Raw genomic sequence first — 25,213 nt, 5'->3', positions numbered from 1 at the left:
AAATACAAGACAACAAATGGAATTTTTAACTAACCCAAAACACTGGGGATAAAATAATACATTTTGTAAAACTATATATATGTAATTGGGAATGGGAATAGAAGTTTTTGGGGATGGGGGAAAAGTATGAATGAAAAAGGGGGGGCTTGCGGCGGGGTGCTTACTCTACCCCAACCCCCCACCCCACCAAAACAAAGAAACAAATGTGTGATATTTTTATTAGGTGTTTCTGGTTCATTCAAAATTCATTCATTGTTTTGTGATTCGTTAAAATCACATGTAACCGAAAGAAGGTAGTTACTTTGGAGTGGTAAAAGGAGAGAGCTAGACATCAGAGAGTAGGGGAGGAGGAGAGTAGCAAGCAGATAGACTGGGGTTGAGGGTCTGATGGCACATCCATACACCAGCCAATAACACTAACATCACTGTAGAGCCAGTTCAGAAATTCCATGAGAACCATTACATAGACAAGGCATTAGCCGTTATGTCCTCAAAACTAGCTGAAGGAAGACCTTAGCCCGTAGGGGTTACCGATTGCTAGAGACTATCTTGGATCAGACATGCTTGGGTTATGGAGGAGGTATCAAAGGAGATGAGAGAGAGAGGGATGGCCCTTAGCAAACCTCTCCACCCTTTCCAGCCCGGTGCTCTCCATTGAACAGGCCCACTTGTCTAGCAACTAAACCAACTGCTTGTTGCAATACTGAATACTCTTGACACTGCTGATGAGAACAGTCGATACACTCTATTGTTTTATTTTGACAATAACCACACTTCCTGTAGGCTCTGCAACTTATTAAGACAATCTGTTACACATGTGGCCTAAGAGCATAGGCGGGTGTGTCACAAGTGTGTGTCTTTAGAACATGTGTTGTAAGTGTATGGGTTGTAAGACTGTATGCCTTATGCATGAGTGGCGTCAGAGCATGTGATGTCAGAGCATGTGTGGTAATAGCATGTGTCTGAAGTTGTGTGTGTCACTTATGTGTCGTACAAACGCATGTTTTAGGAGTGTGTTTCATAGGTGTGTGGGGTGTAAGGCGATGAATGTTTGGGGTGTTTGTTTCTGGCATGTATGGCATATACGTAGCATTTTAGTGTTTTGTTTTGTCATATGAAATGCATGTGTCCTATGCGCCTTATTTTGATGTGAGTGTTTATATGTTGTGACGATCAGTTAGATAGCATCACTTTTCCCCAGGGGAGAGAACCTTTCCATGAGGCTAGGGAGATGCGTCCGCTAACTTATAGTCCCCGTATGGGTGGAAATATGCGGGAGGCCCTCATGTGTCAGAGACCATGTGTTTTTGTACAAGATCAGATCATCTTAATATGGTAAGTACTGGGGCCAGAACGAGCCTGCGGATGCTATAGTTAGGCGGGGAAAATGCTCTACCGGCCGTAGTCAATGAAGCTGACTTTACGCTAGGGCGGATCCCGCTATATCAAGACGCCAGAAACAAATGATGGGGAGCGAGAGCAAGGGCAAGAGGAAACCGCAGATGAAGACACTGAGGCTGAGATCGAGGAAAGTACCGAGGGCTCAGGAGAAGGGAAAAGTGAGCAACTTGGGAGAGAGACGTGGAGGGTGTGGTTCAAGGGAACGCACAAGGACGTCTCGCAGGCCGATTTAGTGTTGGTAGTAGTAGAAGCAGAATTAGAGACTGGAGCAGGCATCCTGCTCAGAGACAGAACGCCAGACATAACGGAAGCAGATTCCGCGGGCCGGTGTACGAAAATAAGACTGAGACAAAGAAGAGTTGATACAACACCCAGGCGATAGAAACAGATATCACTGGTGAGATGCACGGAAATCATCTTATCATTTGGGCAGGAGCCGGCCCAATGGAAGGACGAAGGATGTATCAAGGGGGCGTGACCTGTAAGTGGACCGTGCAGACCAACAACTACGCTGAAACTGCTAACCCAGGCCTGTCGAAAGGGAGACGAAACGATCCTGGGGAAAATCCTGAGTGGTGGTGTATGCCTGATGGGCACAGAAGGGACAGTCGAGTCCATTATTACCATCAGAGCAGTAAGCACTACAGGGCCTCAGAGACAAGCGCCCAGCCAGAGAGAATCTATATACCACCACGAGATCCCTGGCAGAACCAGTGAGACATCCTGATGCCAAGAGCAGGTAACAGCAATCGTTACAATCCGAGAGGGAGCCGAGGGGAAATTGTCTATTTTCTACTAACTTTCTCAAAGACAATAAAGTGTAACAATCTGTGAAGACAGTAAGGAGATGACTCTCACCTAATCAGCTGTGATGTAATTCTGTCCTCAAAAGCAAACCCCTACTTCCCAAAACGTTATTCGAGAGGTCATCTTCTCAAATGCAGACGGAATACCTAAAACCCTTATATGGGTTTTCAGGAGTATCATTGACGCGAATAGAGTTTATGTGAGGACTTTCGAGAATAATCTTTGGCAAAGAAGTAACAACCCAAAACATCTGCAAATTGAAAATCCTCCAACACAAATTGAAAGGGGGCAACACTGCACTGGACGTATACCTTTACTTCAGGACTCGTTACACCCTGCAGACCCTCCTGCCCGACTTCCCGTGTCAACCACCAACCTGGCAACTGTTACATAGCGTTATTCAGGCAGAAGGTGAAGGTAGGCTGGTGTCGCAGATCTACAAATCCATTATCTCCAGCACGACCCCCGTCATCACACGCGCAAAATCCAGGTGGGAAAAGTCACTGCATATATCCATTCCAGAAGAAGACTGGATCTACATCCTGAAACAGACGCAAAATGTCGCCCTCAATTCACGCCTTACACTTATCCACTTCAACTTCCTTCACCAAACCTATTACACACCAGAAAAAGCCAACAAACACCATCCCGGTGCATTGGCAAAATGCAATAGATGCGGGACTCTTTCAGCAGACTTTGTTCACCTCGCTTGGGAGTGCCCCAAACTAATCTGGAAACAAGTCCTTGAGACGACAGCTGCAATTGTGGGAGAAGTGATACAACCGATTCACACAGCAGCCTTATTGGGCATGACAAGGTTACTTTCCACTCCAATAAGGAAACTGGCTGGGGTTCTGCTGACACTAGCCCGTAGGAGTTGTCATGGCCTGGGGCCGAGGCCCCCCCCCCCGGCAATCGCTGCCTGGCGCAAGGACATTCTCTATTGCCAGGATGTAGAAACAGACTTTATTGAACAACTACCGTTACATGCTCGTCCTCCAGACATCTGGGGCCCGCTGATATTGTTCTTGATGAGTGAAGCAGAAGACCCCTCAGCAGAAACCTCGGAAACGGAGGGTACACCTCGGTGAAGGCATGGACTGTGCACCTCTACTTCCTCAAACCGAGAGACGGGAAAGGTACAATACTTACCAAAGGGGACACTGAACTCAAGAGAAGAGGTGGAGGGGCTAGGGGGGTCGGAGGGAGGGATTTGGGTTTTGGCACAAAGTTTAAGTCCACCCTAATGTGGGTGTGAAGTTGTACTATGTTTTAAATACCAAAAATAAAGTTTAAAAAAATAAATAAAAGAAAATCCTCCAACACACACTCCAGAATCGTCTTGGTGCTGGTCTTGAAATCAAAAGCCAATCATCACCCTTCAAAAGAACATTTCGAACTTGTTATTGGTCGACACCAGACTCTGTCAAGAGTCCAGCCTTTTTAAATCCATGGGGTTGATATTCCTTTCTTATCTAAGGAGGAAATATCATACTTCTCTTTGTTGGCGTCCTCCCTTTGTGAAAGGAGGGATAGGAAGATGAAGATGAAGTAGTGAATAATTTTGTAGCAAAGTTCCTCGAGCAGTCGCACAATAGGGTGGTGCTGGAAAGTCAAGAGACATTCAGGGAGCATCTTCGTTGTCTCAGTGGAGCCAGGAAGGAACTACAAGCTTTGTTGAAAGCTATAAGGAACATTGGGGAATCAGCTAGGAGAAAGGAGTCATTCTCCTAGCCACAAGGATCCTGTAGAACTGTTTGTTTGTTATGAAAAGCTTGGAACCTTAATGGAACTTTTTCTTTGAGATGACTTGGCGTCTTTAAGACACTTTGCATCTAGGAGAAGGGGAGTCATTCTCCTGGGTCACCATCAGAACCCAAACTGTATTATTGTTTATTGCAGTGACAGGGATAGAGTAGGAGCTTTTGGACTGGGACAGTGCCCTTTGATTTTGGACTTTCACAGACTTCCTGACGAGCATCTGACTTTATTAAGTTTAGGTAGGGAACCCACTAGAGTTAAATATAACAATCACCACAGCACCACTTGGCCAGTCATTCATTCCTTGTCATCAAAACGTATACTAGGCATATTGAGTTTTACATTTCGTACATGTACACAATTTACATCTCCTGTAATTTACATCTCCTGTACATCTCAGATACACATGCAAATTCACATCAATTTCAGTCCTGACTTTTTTGTGCGTTTTCATGTAGTACTGTACATGTACAAAATGTACATCTTCTACACATCGTTTTACTGTTTGTATGTAAGATGCTCATTCATTCTGTGCATGTCTCATATATAGATACATTTGAATATTTAAAAATTGGCCAGCTCGATTGACATTGTTTGCAGTGCACCAAATCGTGATAAGATAAAGGTGCATGCCAAAAATCTCAAACATTGAAGCAGCCAATTTTACGATGTTTAGGACATAATTTGTTTTCATTTTGTTATGCGAAAGTACCATGTTTAAAGCTTTTCAAAACAGAATTAAAACAACATTTCTTTAAAACAATATGAAACCATTTATGAAAAATCTTGAAATGTTCCATGTTGGGGCAGATGCCATCAAACTTTGCTGTGTGAATTCATCACAACTATTTATTGAAGGATTTAAAAGTTTTTAGCACCCCTATGGGGTGGGGGGTCAGTTGGCTTCATGGCCAATCAGGAAGCTCAGAACAGGGTCTTTACCCTCTGGTAAAGGCTTTGTTCCGAGCATCCTCAGAAGCAGGAGGCTGCCATCTTACCTACCGGGATACAGGTAAGTGCCCCCCATGAACCTTTCCTCTCAGCCCCAAAAAAGCATTCTGGGATGCTAATAGCAATTAACCCCTCCGACTGGGGGCATTACTGGGTCTAGTAATGCCCCCAGGCTAACGGTAAGGCCTTTTTTCGCCCGGGCCTGTAACTCAGCCGGGACATTACCTAACCCTATAATGCCCTCCTCCCCCCAGTCGGGGTTTATTACTTAATTAAGAAATGTTATTTTCTGAAATTCAGTGGAACCTTATATATGCCATTCGCTAGAGAGATGTTGTTATATATACTTTAGTTATGGTTAAGTTGCTAAACCCATAGGAAGACCACTTTTCGGGCGGCTTATAACTTCGCTCCCCCTGGAGGAATCCTCACCAAACTTTGAAAAACAAGTATATGGCACCCTCTGAATTTTTTGGTGAGGTTTCATGCAGGGGGGGGCAAAGATATGGGGGGGTCCCAAACCATTTTTTTTTCTCCATAGACGGAATGGGCAAAAACTGCAGCCCAAACGGCTGGACGTATTTTAACCAAATTTGCGGCAGGAGCGGAGGCTTCGGTCCAAAAGCGTGCTTTTGTGTGTTTGCTGGAAATCTGACCAGTGATTTTGTTGCAAAGAACTGAAATGTATGTCTCAAAAAATTAGTGATATCTGGCTCTGCTCCCAGGACCCATTTCCCTGTTCGCTCCGCAGACAAAAGTCTCATTGGCTCGCAGTACACTGTGATGTCGGCGAACATTGGACGCGGCCGGTGGTTGGCTGGAGGGAAGCGTGCTGTGCGTCAAAGTTTTTGGGAAACGCTGCCATGGCGTATCAGAGGATAGTGTTGTGGTGTGTGTGCCAAGCCCCTAAGGCATTGTGTACATGGCTAGGGCTCTTGTACGTAACAGTGTGCCCACTAACATTAGTGATATCTGGCCGTGCTCTGCATCCCATTTCCCTCTTTGCTCAGGGGTCACCTTTCCCTCTTCCCTCCACGGTCAAAAGTCTTATTGCACTGCAGTGTGCTGTGACGTGATCTGCGTCTTAGGTTTTGGATAACACTGGCATGTTGTATCCGGGGACAATGTGGCGGTGAAAAGGGCCTGGAAAACATACTTTACGGGTTCTGGTGGTAGGAAGAAGGGATGGAAAGGGTGGAGGAGTGAGAAGTGGTTCATCTGATATATCTCATTAGAAGAAGACAGTGGTGTGCCAGCGGTATCTGTGCATACTACGCCAATTAGCGGGTCCCTCAACAGGCAACAACCTTGGGTGGTGATTGTAGGCAGTCTTCGTAATGGCATGACAGCTCCAGTGGCGACCTCTTTGTGTGATAAGTGGTGGCAGGCTGAATTGCAGAAGGAGAGTGCATTCCACATGACATGAACATTTAAACATAGCGTGTATACTATGGTGTGTTGTGTGCGGTAAGTCCATAGCCCCTTCAATGCATGGCTGGAGCCCTTGCACAGAAAAGTATTTCCACTGGTTGAAAAGTATGTCCAGTGTTTGCAAGAAGGTTTGACATTGTTACTTTGTGTGTGTGGTTTGGCTGCATTGCATACATTGTTGGTTCCATGGGTGTGGTGATTGTTAGAACATCCTACAGTTGTCGGTGAATGGGTGGAGATGCTGCAGTGAGCAGTACTGTAGAGGGTCTACTGGGTGCAGTGTTGGAATAGTGTCCATATAGAAGAGGGTACCGTTGGACTGGTTCTTATATGTGCTTGGGTAGTGTGCATTGCACAGGTTACTAAGTGTTGTACTGCACTATGCCGTATTGGTTCTATGCACTTTCTAGAGTGTTGTGAGCAGGACCAATGTTGTGAAGATTTTGTGGTTTGGTTGGCAGTATTTCAATGCTATGTGAATGAAAGTGGGTAGGGGTGCCAAGCACTGTGGCATGTTTGTGGATTATGGTAACTGGAACATGTTTGCATGCATCGCTGTAGTATAGTGTGGTGGTTGGGTAGAAGTGGCAGTGCCTATGTTGTCTGTGTGAATTCTGTTACCTGGCTACATGTTCCCCTGAATGGCTCTGTTATGTTATGTTATGGTTGGTGTGGGCAAGACCTAGACTGTTGGGTGCTTGGCCAAAGGCCATAGGCCATGCACCCAAGAGCATAGGCCTTCACCACAGCCACCACATAATGCAGGCATGCAGTCATTACTCTGCATGTCTTTGAAGTTGGTGACCTTTATACAATGGTTGTGGAGGACATTGTAGACTTGGTAGAACAGCAGAAGTGAGCTGCTGTGCGTACATTAGCATATGGTGTAGCACATTAGGGAGCCACATGTGACCATTTGCGCTTACTATGGTTTGGCCCTTATAACACCCTTGCTTTAGGAAGTGCTTTAAGATATTGCGCCATGAAATGAAGTACTCCGCATCGCACATGTAAAATATGGACCATGTACACAGCCACGCACATACCCTTCACCACACCCAACTCAACGTCATGCAGCCATGCATGCAAAAATGTGGTCAGGGTGAAAGCTGGCATGCTCAATTGCAGATGGGGAGTGCATTGCACATGACATGAGCATTTAAATATAGGATGTACTATGGTGTGTTGTGTGTGGTGAGGGCCTAGCGCCTTGGGTACATGGGTGGAGGCCTTGCACAGACAACTATGTGGGCTGCTTGCAAGTAGCTTTGACATTGTTGCATTCTGTTTGTGGTTTGTGAGCATTGCATACATTGTTGGTTCCATGGGTGTGGTGATTGTTAGCACATCCTACAGTTTTTTGTCCATGTCTGGAGCTAATGGCGTGAACACTCCTGCAGTGTGTCCACTGGGTGCTGTGTTGAAGTGGTGTGTGCATAGAAGTGGATAGGGGTGAACTGGATATTTTATCTGCTTGGGTAGTGTCCATTGCACAGATTGCTGACTACTGTACTGCACTTTGAGGAATTCATTGTTTGCACTTAATAGAGTGGTGAGAGCAGGGCCAATGTAGTGAACAGTATGTGGTTTGGTTGTCAGTAAAATCATAGTATGTGAAAGAAAGTGGGTAGGGGTGCCGGAAGCTGCATTGTGTTTGTAGATTCTGCTGTTGGATGTTTCCATGCATAGTTGTATTATGGTCGGGAGGTTGGGTAGGAGTGCTGGTGGCTGTGGTACGTTTGTAGATTGTGGTACCTGATGACACGTTTGCATGCATGGCTACATTAGGTTGCAGTGGGTGTGGGCAAGGCCTACACTCTTGGGTGCATGGCCAAAGGCTGTAGGCTGTACACAGCCACCCACATACCGTTCAACACACCGAATGCAATGTTATGCAGCCATGCATGCAAACATTTGGCCAGGGTGAAAGGTGGAAGGCTCAATTGCAGATGGGGAGTGCACTGCATATGTCATGAGCATTTGAACATAAGGTGTACTATGGCGTGTTGTGTGTGGTGAGGGCCTAGCGCCTTGGATGCATGGCTGGAGTGATAAGGGAAGACGGATTGCCTCTTCCTTACTGGGGGGCGGCCCTAGCTGTAACTGGGAAAGCACACATGCCACATCCTGCCCTTTTAAGCATGGTGTGCATGGAAATGGAATTGTGAGGATTAGCCAATCAGGTGTCGAGGGTGTGCCTCACAGGAAGGGTTGTGCTATTTTTCCCCATTAGTCTGTGTAGTGAGGGTGGCAGAGATGGAGAGACGCAGAGTGCTAATCATGGGTGATACCTTTGTGCAAGATCTGTACAGGTATGCCGCGCAAAGAGGCATAGCTGCACATTTTGCGTTGGAAGGAGTGGACGCTTTCTGGGACACTTGCTATGGGGGCAGTTTCGGTGGTATGGTTGACCTTTGCAGATGTGTGGCCTCTGTCGGAACTGTCAATGTTGTCGTGCTACATTATGGAACTCTACATTTGGTGTACATGTCGTGTGGACGTTTGCTCCATCGCCTAAAGATGGAAGAAGTGATGCAGATTATTCCCACTGCCAAGGTGGTTTTCTCAAGCATACCACCAAGAGGAGCATGGGACCATGCCGGTGTAATTTGGCCCAAGCCAGAGGTCGGAAGGTGTTTTATAAACAGAAGCATGTGTCAATTTATGTGCACTGCTGGGATGTTCTCCACCGACTATGACATCATTAATGAGAGCAATTTGCACTGGTTCCATGCATATCGCATTTTTTTGACCGCCATTGGCAATGCTGTTTTGTTTTACACTATTCATTAAGTTAAATTGATGGGCTCTTGGGTTATCCTTGTGTTGGAAAGTATGCTACACGTGCTTGCAACGACCCGACTGCTAATGCCTGCACCATGGTGACGCTTTTTGTGCAGTGTCATGAAGGAGCCACCTTGGAAAGCTAACATCTGGGTTTCACTTGGCAGTTGCATTCTGCATCATCCACCACCACTAACCTTAGTCTGTCGAGGTTCCATGTGCTTCCTGTGATTTAATTCTTTTTGTTTTTTTGTTTGTTTTTGTTTTGGTGTGATCATTATGTTATTTTGCATTTATATAGCGCCTTGCGTACCATTGGTATGTAACTTTTATATCATTCCGCCCCCACTGTACCAGTCAATTGCCAGTCAATGAAAGGGACCCTTGAATTGTATTTTTAGTACTTATTAAGAAGGCATTTCAAATAAAATACTTTCAAGGTAGGCACAGGTGCCTTATTTGTTCTATGTGGCAAAACCCTCTCGCCCCCATAACACATTGCCACACCCAAACCCCTTTCGTTTTCATGGCAAACATTTGGTACAAAATGGTTTGGCGAATACTGGATACAACCCTAAAATGTCTTTGTATGAGCAGCCCCAGTGGCTATGGGCGGACATATCTTTTATATAGTGCTCCTGAGCGCAGAATCCAGCTGAGGTGGGCCAACATTTAGGTTGCATGCGGGGGCAGTGTTTTGGGGGCTCTTTTTGTCACTAGTTGGAGTTTAAGCTGGGAGTTGTGCTGAACAGGTGATGGCTGGGAGCAGGGTGTGCTTTCCATTGGAATGCAGAACTAAGTGGTAGAAGAGATGTGGTGTTGGGACTGGATTTTTAGACCAGTAGTTGGAATGTAAAATTGCTTATTTTATAGGTGGAGCCGGATCTATGATGGTTGAAAAGGGTGCTTTTTGCAAAGTCGAAGACTTGAGGTGTGCACATGCGTAGAGGAATAGACAGTCCAATTTGCTGCACTGCGCACCAGAAGTGTTTTGTGTGGGTGGAATTTTGTAAAGTTTGGGTTGGTTCTGGCAACAGTGAGTGGCCATGACGAATTGGCGGCAGTTTAAGGGGCTGGTGTTGGAATTGAGGCAAATATGATGTGTGTCTTTGGGGAGTGTAGGGTGATGCAGTGTAGTGCCATCTGTAGTGAACTGAAACCACCCTAACCTCAATCTGGGATGACCTCAAAATGACGGCAGACTCCGCGGGATGCGCCACACTAATCCTTCTTGAGCCATCCGCCGCCTTCGACACAATCAACCACTCAATCTTCCTAGACCGCCTCCATTCCCTAGGAATTCGTGGAACCGCTCTTAAATGAATAGCTTCATTCCTCAAAGATAGGTACCAAATAACAATATTCTCAACCTATATCTCCCAAGCCTGACGAGTAGACACGGGAGTACCACAAGGAGCATGCCTATCCACCCTCCTGTTCAATCTCTACTTGATCACCCTCCCACCAATAATTCGTTCACACAACATCCTGTTTTACAACTACGCCTACACTCAACTAATTCTAAAACTCCTAAACTCAAAACCCAACTCCCGGCCTGACCTGGCCTCCTGCCTCTTTGACATAGAAATCTGGATGACCCAAAGCCACCTCTTGTTAAACCCCTCCAAAACGGAAATCATGGTATGTGGCAACTCGGAACTTCTTCCGCACCCACTACCATGGCCATCCACCATGGGCAACTCACCGACCCCCTCCCACTCAGTGAAAAATCTTGGATGCACCCTTGACTCTGACCTAACACACTCGCGCCAAGTCAATAATGTCTCAAAGTCCTGCCACTACCACCTTAAAACCCTTAGGTGCATTTTTCCATATCTCTCCTTTCCCAACAGACTCTCCGCGGTCCAATCAATCGTTATATCAAGAATGGACTACGAAAACCCTTATACCTTGGAGTCCACGCGTACCAACTGAATAAACTCCAAAGAGCACAAAACGCGGCAGCCAAATTGCTACTTGCGCTAGGCCCAAGAGACCACATCTCCCCAGCCCTTAAGAAGTTGCACTGGCTTCCAGTACCCCGAAGACTGACTTTCAAAACCTTATGCATCTCCCATCGAGCACTGCATAAAGCCGTACCTCAATATCTTCAAGACAAGCTAAAATCCTATCACCCCCAATGCACCCTAAGATCAAGCTCAGCCGGCCTCCTAGTCATACCAAAGACAAACTCGGTCAGATTAGGCAGATCATCATTCTCAGCCTTGGCCCCCACGCTATGGAACTCACTCCCACCCCACATCCGCCTAACTGAGGATTCAACGTCTTTCCGCAAACTGATGAAAACCTGGCTCTTCCCCTAACACTAACCCGTACCAAACTAACCCAAACAGACTAACAGCATCTCAATGACACTGATCCAACAAACTACCTGATGCGAGACATTGATAGCTAATAACCCCTAATATAAATTAGAAGGACAAACAGAATCAAACGAATAAAGTAGATCAAAGCAATGAAATGGTTAATAAGATAAGGTAAAGAGATTTAAACTCCTGAAATGGACATAATGCATGAGGAGTGAACGAAGTGAATGGCGTGGAGGAAATAGTTAGAATGGATGAAGCAGGTGGAACAGATGAATGCGCTGAGTGGCCGAATGCATGAGTGGATGAACAGATGGCTATATAGTTCGAATGAGTGTGGAAATCGAAGGTGTATGTAGATCGGATGAGTGTATAGAATGGATGAACATGTTGAGCGGATGAGTGTGTAGAGCGGCTGGTGTGTAGAGCAGATGAGCGTGTAGCGTGGATGAATGCGTAAATACAGAGAAGCGAGTAGAACGCAGCAGTGCGTAAAACAGATGAATGTGTAGAACGGATGAGCATAAACCAGATGCGTGTGTAGAACAGATAAGTATGTAGAGCGCATGAGTGTGGATAGCGGATGAGTACGGAAGTGCAGAGAGTGTAGATCACTGGAGCAGATGAATGTACAGACCTGGCGAATGTATAGAGCGGATGAGTGTATAGAGCGGATGAGTGGATAGAGCGGATGAGTGTACAGAGCGGATGAGTGTACAGAGCAGATGAGTGTACAGAGCAGATGAGTGTACAGAGCAGATGTGTATAGAGATGAATATATGGAACAGGATATTGCTGTTGAATGCGTGAAAAGCATGAGTGCATAAAGCGATGGGTGCGGGGAGCGGATGGGTGCGGGGAGCAGATGGGTGCGGAGAGCGGATGAATGTGGAGAGCGGATGAATGTGGAGAGCGAATACACGCGGGGAACTGTTGAGTTCAGGGAGCGGGTGAGTGCGGGGAGCAGGCGATTGCGTAGGGTGGGTGACTGCGTAGAGCAGATGAAGGTGTAGTGCATGCAAGGGGATAAAGCGGACAAACGCCTAGAGCGGATGAGTTACACAGACTGGGTGAGTGCGTAGAACCGATAAGCATGTAGAACGGATGGATGGGGAATGCATGGAGAGTGCGGGGAACGGATGAACGAGCGGAGCGGGATGGATGAGCTGAGCGGAAGAATGTGTAGAGTGGAAGACTACATAGAACAGACTAGTGGGTAGGGCCGGCAAATATATAGAACAGACGAGTGCATATGAGCGAATGAGTGCTTATGAAAAAAGGGGTACGTAGAGGGGTTGAGTGCATAGAGGGGTTGAGTGCATAGAGGGGTTGAATGCACAGAGGGGTTGAGTGCGTAGAGAGGTTGAGTGCGTAGAGGGGTTGAGTGCGTAGAGGGGGTGAGTGCGTAAAACAGGTGAATGGGTCAGTGCGTAGAGGGGGTGAGTGCGTAAAACAGGTGAATGGGGTGAGTGCGTAGAGAGGGTGAGTGCGTAAAACAAGTGAATGCATAGTACGTGTGAGGGCATAAAGCGGACGAGTGCCTGGAACGAACGAGTGCCTGGAACGAACAAGTGCCTGGAGCGAACGAGTGCCTAGAGTGAATGGACGTGTTGCATACAATGGACGAGTACGTAGAACGAACGAGCATAGATTGCATCCAGTACTGATTAATGCGTAGAATGGATGAGTACGTAGAGCTACTGAATGCGTAGACCATGGGGCAAACAGGAGTGCATGCGTGGGGCAGACAAGAGTGCATGCGTGGGGCAGACTGGAGTGCACAGGACGGACTGGAGCGCACGGGGCGGGCTGGAATGCATGAGTGCGTGGAGCGGACAGGGGTGCACGGAGAGGATAGGAGTGCCCGGAACAGACTGGAGCGCATATAATTGTGTGACGTATATAGTATGGCTTGGAATGCAGAGAACGTTTGAAAGAGCTTATAACCCTTCATATCATGCTTACTCTCTCCTTTACATCACCACTCAACTAGAACACAGAGATACTATGACATCATTCGGTATAACTGTTCTCATACCAACATCCGCTGCTCACTCCACATCATTCTAAGTAAACACTGCTGGTTACACACCCCACAGCCAGGCGTTCTCCTCAGGCCTAACGCAGCCACACTCGGTCTGGATAAATCCTGCCAGAACAAACACATACTCCTGCTCCCTCAACCACCACACCTGCCACTAAGAAGCAGCTATTACACAAATACCCACCAGCTGCACACATACCCGGTGCTCACACGCACCTTTTGACTCTCCCTACTCTCTCTACTGATCTAAACTTCGGTTCCCAAGGGCGTTCAACCTACCAGCGCCTTCAGACCATACCAATGGTATATAAGGCGCTATATAAATGCAAAATAACATAACATACACTGTGCAAAAAGCATTGAAGAGAATCCTGTAACAATGTAAGGAGGCAAACAAAACAGAAACTCAGACAATGAGCAAAAACAAAAAATGGTCTGTGTAAGCAGGTAAAAAAAAAAAAAACCCACCAAAAATGATCTTTTCACAGCAACCACTAAACACAAAATCCCCTACCCTGGTTGAAATGTGTTCCCCCACTTGGGGCGATGTGCATGAATCTGGATGCAGAAGTCTTGGATAGTTTCACAGACCTTTCTACGTGAGGTGTTTGCGAATGACCCAAGACTTGCACTCTGAATTTTTAACGGTACATATGGAGTCTCGTATTGAACTGATAGTGTTAGATGCTGTCAGGATTCCATGGTACATGTCAAGAGTTTCAAGGGTACATAATTTTAAAAGGAAAAGTGTTAGGATTCCAAGGCGGGTTTCTAAGGCTTCCTCAGCATACACTTTTAGTGAACACTAAATTTAGAATTTATATTGTAATTACTTTGCAGAACTCCTATTTACTAGTAAACACAGTATTTGTAGATTAATATTTACAGAGTGATGTTTGGGTTATGTTTGGTGAGAGTTGAGAATTTTAACTGAAATATTCCTTAATGACACTTACAGGAATCATTTGTTTCCCCAAAGCAAGATGGAGTGTCCTTTCTGCAGCAGTGATTGGAGGGAATAGATAACGAGGTAGTTTGGAATGTTCATCAGAGTTCTAAACTGCCTTTCATTTTAGTTGCCTTAGAGGCAGGTTGCAGTTTCTTTAGCTCTAGTGAATTATTTTAAAGTACACTTAATTCTAGTAATCCAAGAATATTTTAAAATTTCCATATTTCCATGGGTTTGAAGTTGAAGTGAAGTTATCCAGAAAGCTGTGAAGATGAGTACAGATGAAGCAAGCTAAGTTTACTTAAATCTTCAAAGTTTAAAAGTCAAGGATATCAGTTCGAATTTAACCTAAGAAAAAATTGAGTGAAATCTAATGTTAATATTTTTTGGTTGAAGAAAAAAGGTTCTGTGTTAATTTTTGAATTTCTCTTGTCACGCGTAATTTTTGAATCGGAGTTAATTATTGCGCATGTAATAATACTAACAAGGCGCGTGTTAACCTTCGATAGAGACTTGCGTGTTTGTTCGTTTTAAAAATAAATACGCTAGCTTGCAGTTGCAAGCGCAAGCGTTTCTTTTTGTTTCGAGTCGTACGCTACGCGCGTCTAGGAAGTTAGAAAAAGGAACCCTAAGAACGTCGTGCGTGTGTGCAAGCGTCATGACGTCTTTTCAGGAAGCGATCGTTTGCAGGACAATTACGTACGTCAAGCGTCGGAACGTCTTTTCAGGAAGCGATCGTTTGCAGGACAATGGCGTACGTTAAGCGTCATTACGTCTGCCGTATTTACAGGAAGAAAACGTATCGCGCAGAACTCGTTGCATCTGGGTTGATCTTTTTGAGGAGTTTAACATATAAAAGCATCGGATGATAGCGCGAGTTGTGCAAACTCGATTTAAAGCAACAGACTTTCTTCTAAAACAATTAATACCAGGAAGAGTATTTGTAAGAAGCACATTTATATGTAATATATATTTTTGTGAATAAGAAGGTGAAATTCTTGAAAGACCCAAGAGACTAAACTGAGTTAGATTTTCAAGAATTCATATTTAGTCTGCAAAAATAAAAAAACCAAGACATTTCCTAAAGATTATATTACCACAGTAAAAGAAGAAGTAAGAAAACAATGATTAGAAATTCAATACTTCAACTACAAACTAAATAAGCCTATCAGCATCAGAGCATAGGCTACAGGTACAATTAGGAGAGTGGTAGTAATTTAGTAAAATTAGCAAGACTGGAATGATTATTAATATTTATATATATATATTTGTCTCCTAGATTTCACAGACACTGAGGCGTATAATCCAGCTCCAGAGAACATCAGTGCCAGCCAGTGAAGATCTGTCTTTTGTTATTTTCTCCTCCATTCCCCTTTCCCCTTGGGTTTGCCAGCTTGGTAGTTTTATCTGTTGAAGGACTGTTGGGCAGGCAGACTTAGGGGGTCTGGTGGGCCAGCATCACTCCTGCAGGAAGATTCAAGACTGGACCTGACAGATGCAAAGGTCGTGCATGTGATTGGTGGAAAAGTGTGTGTCTGTTTAACAGTACCTAATGAGGGAGTGTTGGAAAAAAATTTTGTGCAAAGGGAAGAAGGACAGCTCCAGCTTTACTGGGGCGTGGCCCTCGCGATAGTTAGGGAAGTGCACGTGACACATCCTACCCTTCTAAGCATGCTGGGCATGGGAATGGGACTGTGGGAATTGTCCAATCAGGTGCTGAGGTTTTGCGTCACAGGAAAGGGAGGCAATATTTATTTTTCATTACTCTGTGTAGTGAGGCTGGCAGAGATGGAGAGACGTACAGTGTTCATCGTGGGTGATGCCTTTGTGGTGGATCGGCACAATTTTGCCGTGAAAAGAGGCTTTCATGGCAATTTCGATTTGGAGGGAGTGGAGGCTTTGTGGTGTGGTGTCGATGTGCAGTTTTGACATTCTGCTTGCACATTGTTGAAGGTACGGTTATGGCTGTGTGTTTAACGAGCCAGAGTGTACGGTTTTTGGGGGAGTTCTGAATACACTGTGCAGTGGCTGCTAATTTTGGATTCCATCAAGTGGATGTGTACTCGTGTGGAGTACACTGCTTTGAGGTGGCACATTTTGGTTCGTCTTTGTCCCACTTTGGTGATGCGCGATCATGCGAATTTCGTTTTTTTTTTTCGTTTCTACTTATAACCATAATATGGATAGGTTGTTATTAGTGCACAGTAACTATAATGTCCCTTTGAAATAGTTGTTGCATTCAATTTGGTAGGTTTTTCTTAGGGGATCTTTAACAATGTTTTTTCACTGAATATATGCCGGCGATGTAATTTTGCTTTTATTTGTGCAAGTGGTTGGTTTATGTTGTCATATACATATAGTACATTGGGGGTTTTTTGAGTCCCTTTGTTGTCAGCCAACACATGTTTCGACCCGAGGGTCTTTATCAAGGCTAATGGTACTGGCTTGTAGCCCCCTGTGGGGTCCTGGTTGATAGGTCTGGTGCTTGTGCTGCAGTTACAGTGGCTCCAGTTGGGTCTTGTGATGCCCGCGATGGGTGTCCTGAGATGTCCGTGCTGCTGCCCTATCGCGGGCATGGTCGGTTGCACAAATAAAAGCGAAATTACATCGCAGTCAACAACGTGTAAGAGCAATTCTTTGAAACCCATAAGCAAGATAGCCAGGAACAAACCCCCCTTTCTCATACTCAACAAATGAGGTGTTTGGCTAAACCTCAAACAAGTTTTGTACCCCGATCACAAAGAATGCAGAGCCCAGCAAGGTCATTTCCAAATCTAGCGCCAACTATTCTTCTATATATTTGAATATATATATATATATATGGGATACATTACTCACAGTAATCATATTTCTGATGCTTGTATCTGCTTAGATTCACATGCTGTGCATAGTCCGACATTTAGTGGAAGCTGCAGAGTATTACAGTTTGTTTTTTGAAACTCGAAAATGGGCGTCGACAAAGGGCGTGCCAGTAATACTATCCCTAATGTGACGTCCACTGTACCCATGATCCCTCACGCGTGTAGGACCCTCAGATTGTATTTTTTCTGACATGAGGTAGGATGAGGAGTAGTGTGAGTACAGATTATCCAAGCAGATAGATAGATAGATAAGACTATAAGCATCCATGAGCCTTCTCTCAGAGGGGAGGAAGGGCGGGCGCATGTGAATCTAAGCAGATACAAGCATCAGAAATACGATTACGGTGAGTAATGTATCCATTCTGAGGCTTGTGGAATCTGCTTCGATCGCATGCTGTGCATAGATTAGCGAGCAGTGTTAGAAGAAGGAGGTGGGATGGGAGAAGGGTCATGAGCAAACAGGTGTCTTGGAACCGCTTGTCCACTTGAGTATCTGTCTTGGAATGAGTGTCAATGCAGTAGTGCTGAGTAGAGGTGTGAACAGAGCCCCATGTAGCTGCCTTGCAAATGGTGTCAAGGGGTACATTTGCAATGAAAGCCAGAGTGGCCCCAGTGCCTCTTGTAGAGTGGGCTCTTGGTGTAAAAGGCAGAGTCTTTTCAGAAAGGGAGTAACATAGCTGGATACAATTGACTATCCACTTCGAGATGGCACCTTTAGAGACGTGATCTCCCTCTCTGCCTATAGCTATGGAGACAAACAGTTGGTCTGATTTTCTTAGCGGCCTGGTCTTGTCTACATAGTAGAGGACCGCTCTTCGCACATCTAGAGTGTGTAGTTTCACCTCAGCAGAGCTTTTGGGTTCTTGGAAGAAGTCCGGAAGCTCAATGGACTGGTTAATGTGGAATTTTGAAATGAATTTAGGTGAGAACTTAGGGTGTGTTCGTAGAACCAGTTTATCCTTATGAAGAGTAAAGAAAGGATCCTGCACTGACAGAGCCTGAATTTCACTGGCCCTTCTTATTGAAGTAACGGCTACTAAGAAGGCAGCTTTATAGGTCAGGTGTTTGAGACTGGCTTTATGCATGGGTTCAAAGGGTGGGCCCATGAGCTTAGCAAGCACCACATTAAGTTCCCATCCTGGTGGTGGGTTTGAAATTGGAGGGTGGAGTCTCTTTACCCCTTCCATGAAGGCTTTAACCACTGGTACTTTCCACCACAAAACCTTGTTATGGGAGGTGGTGTAGGCTGACACCGCCGCCAGGTGTACCTTGAGTGAATTAAATACCAATCCTGCATCCAGCAGGTGGAGCATGTAGGTGACAATATTGGAAGCAGTGCAATCAACCGGGTTGATTTGCTTATTCTGGCACCAGATAACAAATCTTTTCCATTTATCAAAGTAACAGTGCCTCGTGTTTGGGTTCCTAGATTCCTTTAGGATGCCCATGCACCTCTGTTGTAGGTTGAGATGTCCAAACTCTATGACTTCAGGAGCCATGCTGCCAAGTTCATTGAGCTGGGTTGAGAATTCACTGTTTGACCTTGGTGCTGGATTAGTAGGTTGTGCCAGCACAGGAGTCTGATGGGTTTGCACACTGCTAGTCTGCGTAGGTGTGGGAATCACGGTTGCCTCGCCCACATGGGAGCAACTAGGGTAAGCGTCATCGGTTCCCTGTGCATCTTGTTGACCACCTTCCTCATGAGAGGGGTTGTGGAAAAGCGTAGGCAACATCCCTGACCAGTTCATCCACAGGGCGTTCCCCTTGGAGTCTGGCTGGGGGAACCTGGATGCATATCCTGGGCATTGCCTGTTTTCGCTTGTGGCGAATAGGTCTATAGTGAGGAAATCCCACTGTGAGAAGATGTCTTCTATGACTTCTCTGTGTAGACACCATTCGTGTTCTTCTGGGAGGGGATCTCTGTGTCATGATCTCTGCTTCCAAAAGATCAGGACTTGCCCGACTCCCTTGGAAGCAGACATATTACCCCGGTTCCGAGTGCCAGCCAGTCCCAATTGGGACCTTTTGGACCCTGTCCTGGCGCCAGTGGCACCAGGCTCATAAAGATGCCCAGTCCCAGCGCTGGAAGCGCCGGGCTCATAATGCTTGGGTGGACTTACCTGCAGCAGACCATGCTGCTTACTTACCTGCCAGTTGAACCCCTGATCCTCTTCTGTTTGGGACTACTTTTCCTGTTGGGTGGGGCAGGAGCCACTCCCTAGGTTCAGAACACTGGAACTCTTCTGGAAAGCAGGAACTCTTTTCTTACCTAGGCGTGGCTGTGGAAGGAGACACCTAAGCACTACAGGAGGCTATTTAAACCACACCCGATGGATGAATCTTGCTTTGCGTTATTCTGCATTCTCTGCAGCGGAACGCTCATCGTGTCTTCTGCTTCTGATCCTGGGCCTATGGGAACAAAGGCTTACCATCCTGGAATCCAGTCTTCAGCAGCACCTGTAAAGACAAAGAAAGAACAGGTTAGCACTACGGTCTTCAGTGGCAGCGCATCTCTTACCTGGTCCATCGGCTGTCACCAACGCCTCGCGCTGCATTCCGGCATCTGAAAGACAAAGGCTTACCTACTCTTCGCATGCTCCGGAGGTCTTCGCACTGCATTCCGGCATCTGAAAGACAAAGGCTTACCTACTCTTCGCATGCTCCGGAGGTCTTCGCACTGCATTCCGGCATCTGAAAGACAAAAGCTTACCAGCTCTTTGCACGCTCCGGAGGCCTTCGGCGCTGCATCCCGCATCTGAAAGACAAAGAAGGTGCGTTTAAAGACATTGGGCAACTTTATTACTCACGTGCCATTACTCCTTCCCACGCCGAATCCAGTGGGTATTCCAGCACCCTTCAGCTTCTCTAAAGCTCCGAAATTGTACCTGCAAGATAAAAGGGACAGTTAGTGCGGATCGTGAAGCAGGCTACAAGCGCTTACTTACGTGCTTCCAGGCGCTTCTATTTCTCACGCGGGTTCGATCCTCAACTCTCATCAGCCCGCCATCCGCCATCGCCGGAACCCTGCAAAACAAGAGATATCATTACAAAAGACTTTTAAGACATTTGAAGTGCCCAGAACTTACCGTTCGTGCAGTTAACGACGGACAGCAGTCCTCTGAGGTCAAGAGGCCTGCACCCTTATCCAGTGAAGAAACTGGTTACGGCACCCTGCCCCGAGGCAGATGGAGAGCTCGGCGTTCACTTACCTAAGGTGAGGGTGTTAACCTTTGGGGTTCTACAGGAGAAGAGAAAGGGAAGAGGAGAGAGGCACCCAATAACCCCAGTTCATTAATCCCATATTTTCTATCTGCAGACATATTACTCTTCGAGTCAGATATACAGTGCACAGAGGTCCAGCCCAAAGAGCCAACCGTGTGTTACACATCACCTTTGAAGATACGGCATTCACCCAGTCAAGACCGGCACCTCTGCGGGAATCAGGTGAGCGTTACAGAACGCAAAGCCCATCGCAAAACTCCCACCCAGGCGCTATGGGAACCTCGGATACCGACCAGCTAGCCCAATTACTTGGGGAACTAAGAGCAGAAGTGCATGCAGCCCGTCAGGAAACGAATGCTCTAAGAAGGGAACTGATTATTTCCAAGGAGCGAACAGACGATCTCGCTAGACAATTGCTACAGTCACAAGCCGGACAAACTCCGTTACCCGCATCAGGGGCAAATCTTCCTTCAACATCCTCTACGAACCCAGTGCAGATCAACCTACCTGGGAATGTACCTCTGGCTCCGCCCGAACGATTTTCTGGTGACCCAAAGAGGTTTGCAGTATTTATTAATCAGTGCCGGTTGCACTTCTTATGCCGGCCAGCAGCCTTTCCAACTGATCAAGCTAAGGTAGCTTTCGTGCTTTCGTACCTTACTGGCAATGCGGCAGACTGGTCGATCCCTCTAGTTAATCAAGATGATCCGGTTCTCCATGATTTTCAAGCTTTTCAGCTCAGTATGGAAAAACTGTTTGCAAGACATTCACAGGGGCAGGCCTTGGACAATGAGCTCCTTTCATTGCGACAGGGTAATCAAGACCTTTTGGCTTATATTGCGTCTTTCAACAGACTGATAGTGGAAACTCGATGGCCCGAGGACAAAAGGATTACGCTGTTTTATAGAGGTCTACGTGGAGAGCTCAAAGATGTGTTAGCCCAAGTAGTGAATCCCCCGCAAGACTGTTCGGACTATATTGACTTAGTCGTTCAAATTGACCACAGACTGCAGAACAGGAAGGCCGATCGTTCCAAGTTTGATGCTCGAGTATTTTCCAAACCACCAACTCCTACCAAAGCAGTAGACTCCGGAGAACCCATGCAAATAGGGGGCCTGAAAGGACCACTAACACAAAAGGAGCGGGAAAGGAGAAAACAGCTGCAATTATGCCTCTATTGCGGAAACTCGGGGCACTTTCTTCGAGACTGTCCGGTGAAACCAGCCAAGAAGGCAGTAGGAGCTGCAGTTACCAGGGTCACAAACTCTGAGCAGGGAAACGACCTCGCCCGACAAGAATAGAGGTCCTCTTGCCGAGCGTTAAAACCAGTTCCGTGACCTCGCATTTCGTGATACCTATGGTCCTCATTAGCCCTGAACATCCGGATCGATTACATGCGATTGAAGCTTACGTCGACAGCGGTGCCATCGGCAACTATGTGGATCATGAAATGGTTTTGAGGATGAATCTGACTCTTTGTCCAAAGGCTGTAAAGGACGTCATTACTACGGTGGATGGTACGGAGATAGCCTCCGGACCAGTAACGCATACCACCCAAGAAGTGACGCTAGTAAGTCAAGATGGACACCATGAGAAGATCGTGTTCGATGTGATCAAGGCCCCTCAGTTCCAGATTATTTTAGGAATTCCTTGGTTAGAGAGGCACAATCCTCAGATCGACTGGCGAGCAAGAACGGTTCAGTTTCCAGAATGTGTCTCTACTTGTCACCCTCGACCTGGTGTTGCACTGGCAGCAATTTCCTCGGAGGCTCCCCAGTTACCTCCTGAATACCTAGAATTCCAAGATGTTTTCCGGAAGGATCAGGCTAACTCTCTACCTCCTCATAGGTCTTATGACTGCCAGATAGACCTGATACCTGGATCTACTCCTCCTTGTAGTAGTATTTATGCCCTCACCGAGCCTGAGAATCTTCACCTCCGACAATACCTGGATCAATACCTAGCGAATGGGTTTATTCGTCCTTCCAAGTCCCCTGCTTCCTCAGCTTTGTTCTTCGTTCCAAAAAAAGAAGGGGACCTTAGAACTTGTATAGATTATCGCGCCCTGAACCAGATCACCGTTAAGAATAGATATCCGTTACCTTTGATCCCTGAACTCCTGGACCAAGTCAGAAAAGCATGCATATATACAAAGCTGGATCTTAGAGGAGCCTACCACTTGGTACGAGTAAAAGAGGGCGATGAATGGAAGACGGCCTTCCGCACCAAGTATGGGCTATTTGAATATCAGGTCATGCCCTTCGGACTTTGCAATGCCCCGGCCGCCTTTCAATATTTTATGAACGATGTCCTCAGAGAGCTCATAGATGTGTGTGTTGTTGTTTACATTGACGACATCCTCGTTTATTCTTCATCGGAAACTGAACATCGGAAACACGTGAAAATGGTCCTCGAGAGATTGCGTCAACACAAACTTTTCGCTAAGTTGGAAAAATGTGTTTTCAACGTGACTGAAGTTGAATTCTTGGGATTCATATTATCACCTAGCGGAGTGCGTATGGATTCAAAGAAGGTCGATGCAATTCTCAAATGGCCATCGCCATCCTCCGTAAAAGGTGTTCAAAGCATGTTAGGCTTCGCTAACTTTTACCGCAGGTTTATCCCCGAATTCTCTCGAATAGTCCAGCCCATCACCGCCTTGTTAAAGAAAAAAAAACGTTTTGAATGGTCTACCGAGGCGGAACAAGCTTTCAAGAATTTGAAGACTAGATTTATCTCTGCACCGATCTTAAAACATCCTCGCCCAGAACTCCCCTACATCGTTGAAACTGATGCTTCGAGCCTTGCCATGGGGGCAGTTCTATCACAAAAGGACCCAGTAACCAATCAGTTGCATCCCGTGGCATTTTGGTCCCGCAAATTCTCGCCTCCTGAAATCAATTACACTATTACTGATAAGGAACTTCTAGCTATCAAGTCCGCCTTTAAGGCTTGGCGGCATTATCTTCTGGGGGCCCGACACACCGTTACTGTGATTACAGATCACCGAAACCTGCAATATTTGAAAACCGCAAAAGCTCAATCCTCTAGGCAACTCCGTTGGGCACTATTCTTTGCCGAGTTTGACTTCATAATTACCTATCGACCTGGTACAAAAAACGGTAAAGCTGATGCCCTTTCTCGGATGGGAGTGGAAGAACATTTGATCAATCCTAAACCTGTACCTATCATTCCCGAACAATGAATTCTAGGTGTAATCGCCACACAATCCATAGAGGAAGTTAAGGATAAAGCCAGGCTACTGGTAACTCCAGCAGACATACAGAATTGGCATCTGCAGGGAAAGGACTTTACGGTGAAGGACAACCTATTATATTTCCAAGAACGGTTATACCTGCCCAGCACAGATTTACAGAAAAAGGTAATCTCTTGTTATCACGATTCTTTAATGGAAGGACATCCCGGTATGACCAAGACCTCGGAAAAGATCAAGCGCTACTTCTGGTGGCCGTCTTGGAAAAAAGATATCAGAGACTTTATAATGTCCTGTGGAGTATGCGCCCAAAACAAGAGTCAAAAGGAAAAACCAGCCGGCCTCTTACGCCCTATTGACATCCTGCCTCGCCCTTGGCATACGCTTTCTATGGACTTCATCACCGATCTACCTCCATGCTCCGGATACAATACGATCCTGGTAATCGTGGACCTATTCTCCAAGATGGCGCATTTCATTCCACTCAAAGGCTTACCAACAGCAGCTACTCTGGCCCGAGAATTTCTCGAAAACATCGTCCGACTGCACGGTTTTCCTTCAGTTCTAATTTCGGATCGAGGTAGTCAATTTATTTCTCATTTTTGGCGAAGTTGCTGTCGGTCGGCTCAAATTGATGTGAGACTTTCGACCAGCCACCACCCTCAAACCGACGGACAAACCGAGAGGACCAATCAAACTCTGGAACAGTATTTGCGCTGCATGCTACAACAAACTGAAAAAACTTGGAAAGATATCCTTTGGATAGCCGAATATGCCTACAATAACTCTGTCCACTCGAAAACTGGGAAGACCCCTTTTTTTCTTTTATACGGTAGTCACCCTCGAACCTCGGAGTTGGATCCACTCCAAGATCTTGGAACACCAGCAGTAGACCACCTGCATTCTACAATCACCCAAGCCTTTAAGGAAGCCGTTTCTCACCTTCAAAGGGCTAAAGAACAATACAAGAAAGGAGCAGACCAACATCGGAAGGAAGCCCCCCAATATCAAGTAGGAGATCAAGTCTGGTTATCCACCAAATATCTACCTCTAAAAGGACCACGCACATTCAACCCAAGATACCTTGGTCCCTATTCCATCACTACCATAGTAAATCCAGTAGCGGTCAAGTTGGACTTGCCCCCTCACATGAAGATACATCCGGTCTTCCACGTCTCTCTATTAAAACCCGTGCAACCTCAAACCCGACTAACTACATCTCCAAAACCTATTCTAGTTGATGGAGAACTCGAGTTTGAAGTCAAAAGCATCCTGGATTCCAAGATCTCCAAATCTAAACTATTTTACCTGATTGACTGGAAAGGCTACGGTCCCCAAGAAAGATCCTGGGAACCTGCAGAATATGTCCATGCGCCTCGTCTAATCAAAAGATTTCATCGAACATTTCCTAACAAGCCCAAACCCCCGGAGAAGCCCGGTTTGGGAGGGGCCTTGAGGGGG

This window comes from Ambystoma mexicanum, chromosome 3p (genome assembly GCF_040938575.1).
Source record: "Ambystoma mexicanum isolate Mex_15411 chromosome 3p, UKY_AmexF1_1, whole genome shotgun sequence".
Classification (NCBI taxonomy): Eukaryota; Metazoa; Chordata; class Amphibia; order Caudata; family Ambystomatidae; genus Ambystoma; species Ambystoma mexicanum.
The sequence above is the reverse complement of the archived record's forward strand: the minus strand, read 5'-3'. Positions refer to the sequence as shown.